We start from the raw sequence: 13995 nt of genomic DNA on the forward strand, positions 1-13995 counted from the left end.
AAAATATGCATGAAACGTGCTGGCTCCATTATATTAAGAGTGAAATATCAAATTATACAATACAACCATGACCAACCACTAGTTCCGACAGTAGAACACTACAATCACTTCCGCCTGCTCCTCTAAAGAGATGTACTAGCTCTGCATTGTGGAGAAGCCAAGGGATGTTACAATAAACTCCAAGCTTTCTCAAAGTTACACCTATAGGAAGCTTAGATCCCAAAAGCCTGTACAATGAGTTATGAGGTTCTATAAATAACAAAGGGCGAGGTGACCCTTGACATTCCCCTTTGTGACTCTTCACCTACCCTCATGACTCTTTGACTACTACATGATTGTTACATTTGACTATCGACACTTGGTCTTTCACTTTTACAACATGTTACATTACAATCTGCACATGTACCCATGTGAGACAAAAATAGGCTTGAGTAAGCCATGTAGGACATCACTAAGATTCAGACAGTTGTGGGAAGACCAACTCTTTGACATCCTCGTGATGATCGATGGTGGTGAACCGATGCCAAGTTTGGTAGTTCGTGTACTCTGTGGTGACATCCTTATGGAAGCGAACTCTTGCCTCCATTGCATCCACGTACACTAGTTTGGCACCTCTGTCCAACTCGTCTGATAACATACGCATCGCAGTCTTGAGTGTAGCCGGACTAGCAACATACTGATGGATAGTGTCTGTGCTGATCTCTAAGTGTGCGCTGGTGGCTATGCACATCAACTCGTCTGATAACATGTGCATCATAGTCTTGAGTGCAGTTGGACCAACAACATACTGATGGATAGTGTTTGCATTGATCTCCAAGTGTGCACTGGTGGTTATGCGCATCAACTCGTCAAAGTACATGTCTAGCTCCAGTCGGACTTGGTTCTTTGTCTTCGCCTCGGTGAGTGTGCCAATAGATGGGATCGCATGCATGCGCACAGTGACATCCATGCTCCTGAACACCCATGCATGTGATCGATAACGATACTCACCATGTTTTCTCTGTGCCAGTTGTTGGGATGGGTCTATAACCCATATGGGCGCAGTTTCATCAATCTATGCATGTTGTGCCTCTTGCTCTACTTTTTCCTACTATGTTTCCTTCTCTCTTCTGCGCAACTCCTGTTCTTCCTGAGTTTCCGTTTCAACTTCTGCAACTCCTTTTCTGTTTCCTCCATCTTTTGTTTCTCTCTTTACCTTTGCGCGATCCTCCTGCCGCCTCATAGCCTCAATCTCTAAAGCTGCTTTCATCCCAGTGGATCTGCTTTGAAATTGCAGCTTTGCTCTGTCTTTGTGTTGTCAACAACCTTCCTCTTGCCTTTGTCGTGCGCAGGTCTGCTACCTTCTACTGCTGTTGATGGTGCTTCTCGCTGTGATGTCACTACCATTTCATCTTGATATCCTTGTCTATGAACAACTTGGTGTCTTCATAGATAGGCAGGCTCATAGACACTCGCTCAACTGCATCCCCAGTTGCGTCCTCAACGTTGTCCTTTGACTCTCCTCTCTAGAGGCCATTGTACCTGTGCTACTGAGAGGTAGACGAACAGTTGTGATACCTTGAGACATAGCAACACTCATGGCAAGCAATCTGTCAGTTGAAAACCAAAACAAACTTGAGGACTGACTTGCAACATACCTGTGTGACTGATTGCGAAGATTGCACAATTTCCACCGAGAGGTTGAGAGACTCACTGCCAAAACTGCACGAGGCACAGTCCGGGCTGTCAGGAGGCTGACTGACTGCTGGAACTACGCAATGCACAATCCAGCCTGACTTACTGAGACTGCATTGCGTAATTTCTCGGGCTAGCAAGGAACTGCCTCCTAGAATTGTGCAATGAAAGCCTGGAGGCCAGTGCTGGGCCAGATTTTTGCAGTTTTTGGAGGGAAGGCAAAACCTTCACTTCTAGAAATGTGCATTTTCCAGTCGGGCAAGGCAAGGTTTGGGACAAGGTAACCCAGACTCGCCGACGAGTGACTGAAAGCATGTGAAGTTCGAATGCATGGCGAAGTTGAGTGAAAACAAGAGTGAATGATCATGCGTGCAAACATTGAGTGCATGATTTAGAAAACGAGAAAACAAACGTGTGTGAAGCGAGACGCCGTAACGGCAACCGTGAGTGCAGAAACAGTGTCATGCATGCGACAACAATGAGATGCAATGAAAAACTGAAACAGTGCTTCTACAAGATAACATGCATCAAAACGACAACAAGCATTCATTGAAACCAAGCAGACAACACTTACACAAAGCGAAATACAAAAAACGACAGAAATGCTGCAAAATACATGAAAAGAAGACTTGCCCCAAAAAAATTGGGCTGAATGTGCCGAAGACTCCTAGTTGTGTTGTGGGATTTCATAGCTCCAAGATCGATGTGAGGAATGAGCTCTGCAGCGTCGGATACATAAGTTTTGATAATATTGAGGCTTATGACACACATGCCATAAATCTAGGGAAAAGCGACACTTGGCGGGAGGTTTCTAAAATGGCTTTTGCATGTAACCTCCAACTGCTAAAAATGGATCCCTAAAATCTAGGGATGCTTTTTCTTTTTTGCGTTTTCGGGAAAAGAAGGCCATGCATGCGAATCAAGATTGCTCAGTCCTGGAGGGGACTGATCAACTTGACAACAAATGCAGCAGTTTGCAAACTTGGGGATGAAAATTGTGCCATTTCTAGGCTGAGCAAGACTGGATGTCCCTCATGCATTGCACAATTTCTACACTGAAGCCCTGGCTGTCAGTCAGAATTCCGCATTTTTTGAGTTGAAGCCTGGTGTGGGGCTAAATTGTGCATTTTTCATTGGGAAGGCCGCCTAGATGGATTACGCGTTTTTGGAGCCTAGTAGGCAGCCCAATAGGATTGTGCAATTTCTGGAGGGAAGGCTGGTTCCCCTCCAAAATCGCACAATTTTCAAGGTGAGCATCTCAGGCAGAAAAATGACTAAGTCCAGAATGACAGCCTGTGGTGGGAGACAAACAAGTTGATCAGCACAGGCTGGGAAGCCACCGAAACTCAATTGAAGCCTATGTACTTGCTCAATGAAAGACATGCTATTAAGGATGGTTGGTAGGGAGGTTCCAAAACGAAGCTAAGGCAAAATTTTGGAGGGTGGTTGTAGCTGCTACAACACTTGGCGACACACTGGTAAAACTCCAACTCTCTGAATGGACCTTGTTCCGTGAAAAGCAAGTCTAACTCCTCCAGAAGTATTGTTCATTTCTCAGATCATCTTGGTTTCCACACTAGCTTGATTAAGAGATGTAGCATCTTCCATGCTCTTGGTCGGTCAACGCACATTCCAAGCCAAGTCAACTCAGTTGTTTCGATTGTGATGAGAGGTATATTGGTGCACAAGCAATATGATAGTCAAAGTTTAAGTTTCATCTCTGGTGTTGCTTTGCTGCCAACAGGCTTGGACAGTACCCCAATGGAGTCATGCAGGAACACAAGCATTGCTTCGCTGCCAGCGAGCCTATTTAGTACCTCGGCGGAGTTACTTGCATCACCTCTTAGTGCAGGAAGCTTTTCTCTTCTTTTGCCTTATTCATTTTTCATTTTTTCAATTTTTTTCAACAACACTGTGTATAACACTTATTCATTTCAGAAGCAGAAGAGGGATCCCGACATATTGAGAGAAAAAGAGGTTGTTCATTCAGAGAAGTATTTTGTATATGCTTCTAACATACTTGTTAAGGTTTTCTACTTCACCTTACTCTACTTGACTGAGCTAACAAGGGTTAACACAAAAACCACCGACTAGAGTAGGTGATACTAGTTAGCGTGCAAGCATTGTGTTTTCATCAAGGTTCATTTCAAACAGAACCCATTTTCCATTGGTGTGTCATGGACTAAAGACAACAAGTTCTTCATATATAGATAGGAAAATAGATAATTAAGTATTGATAATTGCACAAGTCCTCTTGTACTTTACCCTTGCTTGTTTCAAGAGTCGCACATGGCTCATGCAAAACTAACCTATGAATGTAAACAAGCAACAAAAACAAAAGAGCAAAGAGCAGAAGCAAATGCGAAAGCAAAGGGAGTAAGGAAACAAGCAAGTGAGTAAACGAACAAGAAGCAAACACTAATCCTACTCCTAAGTTAACAGTGCATGGGTCTGCTCACGTGAAGTGATACTTCCAATGTAGCCACCGGTGCATTGGTTGATCCATGTTGGTGAAGGCGTGGTTCGCGAATAGCATAGTCACAAAAACCAACAAACATGAAGGATATAATGATGAAGACAAACAAATTTTGGGTTTAAATGCGTCCACAAAAAAGAAATGAGTGAAAGCGCATGACATGCACTCTGTGGACTTACCATGGTGTTGTGATATACTGCATACAGATGTTACGCATATGCATTCTCTTGATTGTGACATGCAAGCAAACGTGAGAAAGGTAGAGCACTTATGTCGCACAAGTGTGCTTGCTGTGTATGGTTCCTCCAATGGAAGAGCAATGGGATCATGTGATTCGAGTGGAGGAACTGAAATCTGAGTGTTTGGTTGATTTCCAATGCGAAGCATAGAGTGACAAGGAGCCTTGCGGGTTTCAACAATTTCCTGATCAGAAGTGAAACCAACCTTAGGACAACGAGGGCTTGACATAACCATCAGCTCGCGCTGAAGTGCCTTGACAACTTGAGGGGTTTCAACTTCATCGACAGGTAGATTATCGGAGACCAGTGGCCTAGACATATTAACAACGACTGAATCAACATCGTGATCGAATGAAGAAGTACAAAGATCATGACAACCACAATAAGAAAATTCAGGATGTTCGTCGACATCCTCATGATTTGATGAGTTGTGCAGAGGGGTAGATGAGAAGCAAGAATGTCCACTCTCTGTGTTTCTGGAAAAAGCAGATGAAGAATCAAGCAGATTTTCAACGAATGATTTGTCCTCTTCGCTACTAAATGATGCACTGACATTGGGTGTGTTCTGCGAATGATCAACAATAGATACATCCGTGGATGGATTTACACAAGGGAAATTAGAGATAGCAGAGTCACCAAAGATGTCAGGAAAAAGCGGAGGAGGCGTGGACAAAAGGAGATCATCCTTTGCCGCGAGTTGATGTTCAGGTTCCCAGTCATACTCATCATGAATGAAAATGCAGGTTGGTTGAGCAACACCAGCTCCATCGATGGCATGGTCCTCGTTCACAACAGGTGTAGAGTCCGGAACGGAAGAACACAAGACAATGCAATCTGGAGGATTAACATAATGCAAAGACAGAGGCTGAGGTAACAAATGCATGTGACAACCCATGGGCTTCACAACCAAATCTGCATGAAAATTGAGAGAAGTGATGTTGGGAGGATATGACAATTGAACAGACGTGTGTGCATGTTCTCCCACATCACTTTGCGGTGGTGGAGTTGTTTGATGAGGGGAAGGCAGATAGTCACTTGTGACAGCGATTGTGTCCGCTTGTGATTGTGCAACTCCCTCATCGAAGTATGTCGAGCGGGGTTTGAACTTCAACTTCATCTTGTGACAAAGTGATTTGGTAAGGCAATATTCAAATCCGTCCATGAGATATTGGAATTTCATCTGGTTTTTCGGAGCTTCAAGCTGAAGTACACAGAAGCGCTGCCAAAAATCCATAGGCGATTCATGCGGAGTCTTCTGTTGTTTCAATAGTTTTTGGTGAAGAGTTTCACGATGAAAACAATGGAAAGTAGATTCAATTAGATCACAAAACTGCTTAAGTGAGTGCACACAAATGTGAGGCAGGTTGTGGCACCATATTTGTGGGGATTCATGAAGTGTGTGTGAAAGCAGCAAGTTGACCTCGACTTCATTGAACTCATCTGCATCCTCCAAGAATGCAAGGAAGTCATGTAAGTACTCAGGCCAGGCCACTTCGCCTTCACCATTGTATGTGAATTCCAACAAGAGATCATAAAACTCCCTCGTGATGTCGACAGGTTTAACATTAGACAGACATCGCAGAGGGAGGAGTCTAATGATATCCATGACAGATATGCGAAGATTCAAAACAGGATGTGAGGACTCATCTTGTCATCTGCCCTCCTTTTAGCGCCAAAATGTTGATGGTGCTAGACCCGCCAACATGTCAAGGGATCTCCCCAGTAAGAAGTCCCAACTAGACCTCAGACCATTTGGTGTAGGAGTCCCAATAGTGGGTTGTACGGTATTGCTTTGACCTTAGACCGTTTGGTGTAGGAGTCCCAATAGTGGGTTGTACGGTATTGCCGTGCCCCTTAGAAGCCTGTGGAAACACGTAGCTTGAAAAGGAACACACGAGAAAAGATACATCACAAGTTGAAAGGTAGGGAAACCAACGATCCAAAGTGATGGTTAAACAAACAACACACCTCAGTAAGATTCATACATACATATATAGAAAGAGTCCATAGATACATGCGTAAGAAAACAACTACATATATCATTAGAGTAACCAAGATAGCTGTAACAACATATGCATGAAACTTACTGGCTATGTTATATTAAGAGTGAAATATCAAATCATACAATACAACCATGACCAACCACTAGTTCCGATAGTAGAACGTTACAATCACTTCCGCCTGCTCCTGCAAAGAGATGTACTAGCTCTGCACTGTGGAGAAGCCAAGGCGCGTTACAATAAACTCCAATCTTTCTCTAAGTTACACCTATAGGAAGCTTGGATCCCAAAAGCCTGTACAATTAGTTATGAGGTTCTATAAATAGTAAAGGGCGAGGTGACCCTTGACATTCCCCTTTGTGAGTCTTCACCTACCCTCATGGCTCTTCGACTACTACATGATTGTTACATTCGACTATCGACACTTGGTCTTTCACTTTTACAACATGTTGCATTACAATTTGCACATGTACCCATGTGAGACAAAAATAGGCTTGAGTAAGCCATGTAGGACATCACTAAGATTCAGATAGTTGTGGGAAGACCAACTCTTTGACATCCTCGCGATGATCAACAGTGGTGAACCGATGCCAAGCTTGGTAGTACGTGATGGTGTCTATGTACTCTATGGTGACATCCTTTTGGAAGCAAACTCTTGCCTCCATTGCATCCGGGTACACTGGTTTGGCACCTCTGTCCAACTTGTCTGATAACATGCGCATCATAGTCTTGAGTGCAACCGAACCAGCAACATACTGATGCATAGTGTCTGCGTTGATCTCCAAGTGTGCGCTCATGGTTATGCACATCAAATTATCAAAGTACATGTCCAACTCATCAGACTTGGTTCTTTGTCTTTGCCTCGGTGAGTGTGCCAATAGATGGGATCACATGCATGCACATAGTGACATCCATGCTCCTGAACACCCGTGCATGTGATCAATAGCACTTCTCACCCATCTGCTTTATGTCAGCTATTGGAATGGGTCTATAACCTGTATGGACATAATTTCATCAATTTGTGCATGCTGCTCCTCCTGCTGCACTTCCTTCTCTCTTTTGCGCAACTCCTGTTCTTCCCTGAGTTGCCGTTTCAACACTTGCAACTCCTTTTCTGTTGCCTCCATCCTCTATTTCTCTCTTTGCCTTTACGCGATCCTCCTCTTGCATTGTCGCCTCATAGCCTCAATCTCCAAAGCTTCTTTCATCACGAGTGGATCTGCTTTGTACTTGCAGCTTTGCTCCATCTCTGCGCTTTTAACAACCTTCCTCTTTCCTTTGTCGCGCACAGGTCTGCTACCTTTTGTTGCTATTGATGGTGTTGCTCGCTACGATGTTGCTGCTATTTCATTTTGATATCCTTGTCTATGAACAACTTGGTGTCTTCCTAAATAGGCAAGCTCATAGACACTCGCTCAACTGCATCCCCAGTTGCGCCCTCAACGATGTACTTTGACTCTGCTCTCTTGGAGACCATTGTACCTGTGCCACTGAGAGGCAGATGAACACTTGTGATACCTGGAGACATAACAACACTTATGGAAAGAAATATGTCAGTTGAAAACCAAAATAAACTTGAGGACTGACTTGTAACATACTTGTGTGATTAATTGTGAAGATTGCGCAATTTCCACTGAGAGGCTGGGAGACTAACTTCCAAAACTGCGCAAGGCACATTTCGGGCTGTCAGGAGGCTAACTGTCTGCTGTTACTGCGCAATGCACAGTCCAGCCTGGGTTACTGAGGATTGAAACTGCGCAATGCATAGTTTCAGCCAGCAAGGGCATTCAAACCAACGAACTGCATTGCGCAATTTCTAGGGCTAGCAAGGCACTACCTCCCAGAATTGCTCAATGCAAGCCTAGAGGCTAGTGCTGGGCCAGATTTGCGTAGTTTCTAGAGGGAAGGCAGAGCCTTCACTTCTAGAAATGCACATTTGCTAGCCAGGCAAGGCAAGGTCTGGGTCAAGGTAGCCCAGACCCGTCGACGGGCGACTGAAAACATGAGATGTATGAATGCATGGAGAAGCTGAGTGCAAATAAGAGTGAATGATCGTGCATGAAAACAGTGAGTGCAGAATTCAGAAAATGGGAAAACAAGCATGTGTGTGAAGCGAGACGTTGTAACGACGACCGTGGGTGTAGAAACAATGTCATGCATGCGACCATAGTGAGATGCGATGAAAAAATGAAACAATGCTTCTACAAGCTAACATGCATCAAAACGACAACAAGCATTCATTGAAACCAAGCAAACATCACTTCCACAAAGTGAAATACAAAAAGCGACAGACATCACTTACACAAAGTGAAATACAAAAAGCGACAAAAATGCAGCAAAAGACATGAAAAACAGACTTACCATGAAAAAGTTGGGTTGAATGTGACGAAGACTCCTAGATGCGATGTGGGATGTTAGAGCTCCAAGATCGATGTGAGGAATGAGCTCTGGAACGTTGGGTACATAAGTTTTGATAATATTGAGGTTTATGACGCATATGCCACAAATCTATGGAAAAACAACACTTGGCAGGAGGTTTCTAAAATGGATTTTGCATGTAACCTCTAGCTGCTAAAAATGGATCCCTAAAATCTAGAGATTCTTTTTCTTTTTTTATTTTTCCAGGAAAAGCAATCCATGCATGTGAAACAAGATTGCTCATCTTGGAGGGGAATGGTCAACTTGACAGCACATGTAATAGTCTGCAAACATGGGGATGAGATTTGTGCAATTTATGGGCTGAGCAAGACTGGGTGTCCCTCATGCATTGCACAATTTCTGGACTAAAGCCGTGGCTGTTAGTCAGAATTGTGTATTTTCTACGCTGAAGCCCGATGTCAGGCTGAATTGCACATTTTCCAGAGGGAAGTTTGCCTAACTGGATTACGCATTTCTAGAGCCCAGCAGGAAGCCCAACAAGATTGTGTTATTTCTGGAGGGAAGGATGGTTCCCCTCTAGAATTACGCAATTTTCAAGGGGAGCATCTCAGCCAGAAAAATGACTATTTCCAGAATGACAACCTGTGGTGGGAGACAAACAAGTTGATCAGCGCAGGCTCGGAAGCCACTGAAACTCAACTAAAGCCTATATACTTACTCAGTGCAAGAAATGCTTCTAAGGATGGTTGGTAGAGAGGCTCCAAAACGAAGCTAAGGAAAAATTTTGGAGGGTGGTTGTAGCTGCTACAACACAACAACATCCCTGATTTTGTTTGAATCATTGAAGAAGGATGGTTGTATGGATACATATGTAGATGTCTAAGACCTCCGTATAATGAATTAGTAGAAGTCATGAAGCAGCTAGGTGATTGGATGATCCCATGGGAGAATTTCTTCACCCTGGTTGAAGAAGGACCATGATGATGATTTTCTATCTGATTTGGAGTAAGATTTACTAAAGTTTTCTGTCACAATTTCAGCATGATAAAGTCTCATCTTAAAGATGAGGACTAGATGGTTAAGTCTATATATCTAATTGAAGCAAGACTTTAGAGGGAGCCATAGGATCCCTGGTAAAATATATGGTTGGCCATGGAACATGGACCAAAGAAATAATGACAAGAAAAGTTGCAGGTTGTAGATAGCTCGATGATTGTGATTTGGCCAAAGTCACTTTCCCAATATTTAGAGGGAGTCATGATTGAAAATGCAACTATTAATGATGCATGTTTATCTTATGGTATCAATATAAAACTTCTAAAGCCAATATGGAAATCCTTGATACATGATCTCCCACACTTAAAATCTTGATGATATGGAGATGTTGTTGAACCCTGGTTTTCCTGCCTCCAAGTCATGGATGTGCCTAATATATTGAATAATTGTTTATGGTCAGAAATTCACTACTGGAATACAAGATTCCATGGATTTTACAATGTTAAGTGAGTTGGAAATATGAAGAATGGAAAGAGCACATCTAGGAGTTGTATCTTCTGGGATCCACCCTTATCATGGATGAATCAAAGACTGAATTTTATTGCTCTGGGAGCACTGTTGAGGCTGAAAGTATAAAGCAGCAAGCATGGCTGAAAGTATAAAGCAGCAAGCATGGCCTATTATGAAGCCATCTAAGAAAGCTCTTCAATGAGCCATCTGAAGCATCTCCTGTAAACATTTGTTGTATATTGTAGAATGGGATTCACTTTTCAAATAATCTCGTGTTCCACAATCGCTTCAAGCATATTGGCATCAGGGACCACTTTATTTTTGATATTATACAACTGGGAGAAATCAAGCTCCATCATTTCAAGATGGATGTGCAGGTTACCATCATCCGCATCAAGCCTCTTAGTAAGGTCAACTTCATCTTCCTTCAAAGAGAGGCTAGGAATTGTGGAAAGATCCTACTATGAGGGTCTCGGTTCAACATTGAGCTCTGGAATCTCCTGGGGGCTTGGGGTACTTATTGAGCTATGGGCGACCATAGGGTGAGTGGTTCACCTTCCTTTATTTGTGCGTTGTGTACAGGGTGAGGTGTTCACCTTTCCCTGTGATACTCCATGATGGTTGACATGTGTGTAGGGTGAGTGGTTCACCTTCCCCTATGATAGCGAACACATGTAAGTAGGGTGAGTGGTTCACCTTCCCCTACTATTGATGATACATGCATAAGATGAGTGGTTCACCTTCTCATGCGAATACCCCAGTGAGAGATGCATATAGGCATCTATTGACATGTGAGTGGGACATGGTTCATCCTTTCCCCACATGTAGGATGCTCATTCCCTATGTTTAATGGTTGACATATCGGTGGGAGGTGGTTCATCCTTTCCCCATGTGTAGGATCCTTCCTATGATTGATTGTTGTGACTTTTGTTTGTAGGATGTGGTTTATCCTTTCCCTACATGTGATTGTAATGTGTGTTCGTAGGACATGGTTCATCCTTTCCCTACTTTCGATGATTTTCATACGTAGGATGTGGTTCATCCTTTCCCTACGTATGGTTGTGATGTGTGACTGTAGGATGTGGTTCATCCTTTCCCTACATGTGATTGTGAGCAGGATTTGATACACCCTTTCCCTGCTGTTGATTTAGTATCATTTTACCCATGTAGTCAGGGACACGTGGGAAGTACCTCTCATCCGGCCAATGAGTTGGGAAAAGTGGATAGGGACCATAGCACTACTAATGGATGCATCATGTACTGTCGTACTCCCTATGTTTAGGATGTATGATGTTTCTTCAACTTGATCTCTTGGGATCAAGTCCGATGGTTATGCAGACTGATTTTTGTCAGTGGAGAGTGGCAAGGTCTTGTGACTCACTCTCGACCGATTCTTCTTTATTATTCATATCAGTGTTCAACAGAGCAGAGCATAGATGAGGTACATAGATGGTTCATGACGACAAGTTGGCATGATGATCAATGATGATGGATGAATTGGAAAGTGGAATTCTCCCTAGTTGAGAAGGAGTGTTAAAATTGGAAACTAGGGCCAAATTCCACTTTGGACAACTCATTTGGGGAAGATAACTACAAAATTAAATTCCTCTTTTCGAGAGGACCAAAATCAATCTAAAGATCGTCAAATTTGGATAAGTAAAAGTGGGTTTTTGAATTTATTCTCTCACACAAATATTATCAAGGTCGGCCTTATCTCTATGTCAGCTCAACAGATCAAATAGACACGTCTCTTGACCCTCTACCGAATTGTATAAATAGGGGTGCTTCCACCCTCATATTGAAGTCATCCAAGGAGCAATTTCATCACAAAGGTTCTTTGATCTAGCCGCAGGAAGAAGGGACTCCAAGAGAAGGAGGAATAGGGCAGACGTTTGGGTTTTTCATGACTGTTTGGTAGACCGCATTCAAGGCACGAGGCTGTAGGCTAGAAGGTGAGAACATGGTTGTTATGGGCATTGTTTTTAAGTCATTTCTCTCTCTCTCTTTTTGGTCCGCTAGTAGCTGTATCAATTACAGAAGGTTGCATCTCATTTCTGGGGTGCTTAAAGACCTAAATGCTACCCTCTCATCAAGTCGCAATAGATGAAGTGACATTTGTTGAAAATAGCAACAAGAAATGCTAAAAATAACATTGCTATAGATAGCATTTCAGGATATATTCCAATTTTAATTTGTCCTTGAATTAAAATTCAAATTTAGTCTCACTAGCTGTTTGAAAAATAATTAATTAATTCATCTTGAGTTAATTAGTTGGTGAAATTCAAACATGAAGTCTTTGTGAAGACATGCAATAGTTATCCCTCTGATTGAGGAAGTTATCCCTTAATTAAGGAGATAAGAATGAGTTGTATTTGAGTTGTAATTAGTTAGCTCAGTTAACTGAGTTAAGTCTAGTTAAATTAGTTCCAAACAATTTGAGGAACTAATTGTGAGTTTAGTCAGTTAATGCATGCATGCATGCAACTAGTGTTCTCCAGATAACTGAATATTCTCTCATAAATAAACAATGCATGTCAGTTCAGACAAAGACCCAGTTGAGATTAAAGGCAGGGACAATGTACTATCAGTTGCTAGAATATTCCCATGTGAATATCTCTTGCATGTAGAAGGAATTCATTCCTTCAGGATTGCGCAGTTACTATAGAGGTCAGAGCAGTGTGTGAGGTGAGAATCACACAGGTGGTAGCTGGAGGACCCAGGAGAAACTGCGCAAGGAAATAGGAGGCTTGGAGGACTGAAGGAAGGCATATGTGTTGTCTATTCTATCTATGAGCAGTAGCAAGGGATTTTACTAAGAGCTGGATAGCTTGAGAGCTAAAGCTTTATGTAATCCTGAGACATTTCCACTTATATGATAATACAGATAGTGGGGTTTTTAGCTGAGGCTTTCCCTAGAGTATTCTTCTGTGTTTCATGTGTGATTGAATCTTCTTCTCTGTTATATGTGTTCTGTTTGATCTTGCTGAAAATCGATTAAGCTTCCACAAGTTTGATTGTAGAAGTAGATTAAGTATTTTTCTTTAGTACATTGCATAATCAGTTTAATCTACAGTGAGAATTTCTACAACATTGTTGTTCAGAAAAGGAGAATGTTGCTCCTTGATTATCAATCAAAGCTGCAGTTAAGAGAATAAGTCTTAATGCAGTAAGAAGGGTCTTCAACAACCCTAACCAGATAATCCCTCTTCAGTAGTATGTCTCCAACTCATGTCTGGATTAAACTTTTGAGTGGACCACCTATTTGTCTAAGGGTTGTGATGTGACATCTTCAAATCGGCAAGTCAATTTTGACTTTAAGTCATTGTACTCTATCTTTCTGTAATGAACATTTGATAAATTGATAATAAGAAGATTTGATCAAGGGTTTTCCCCATCTTGGGGTTTTTCCCTGGCTTGAGCCAAATTCTTGTGTCCTCTTGTCTTGGCTTATCTTCTACACTTACGTTTAATGTTCTTTCATTAGTTACTGTCATATGATGATGATTAATGTGATTGCTAATGGATTAATGGAATCGATATTGGGCTAATGATATAATGAAGTAACTAACCTAAGCAAAGAACATGTTAACTCAAAATTAACATGGTATCAGAGCTGAGGTGAGGACAAGCCCAAACAATAGAAATAAATCATTAAGAAGTGTTGACAAGTCTCCATGGCCTTCAAAAGTGAGAGGCATACATAAGTCTGAGCTCCTCATGG

The sequence above is a fragment of the Pinus tabuliformis genome, chromosome 9 (genome assembly GCF_031772625.1).
Source record: "Pinus tabuliformis cultivar Carrire ecotype Pingquan chromosome 9, CPIR1, whole genome shotgun sequence".
In the NCBI taxonomy this organism is placed as follows: Eukaryota; Viridiplantae; Streptophyta; class Pinopsida; order Pinales; family Pinaceae; genus Pinus; species Pinus tabuliformis.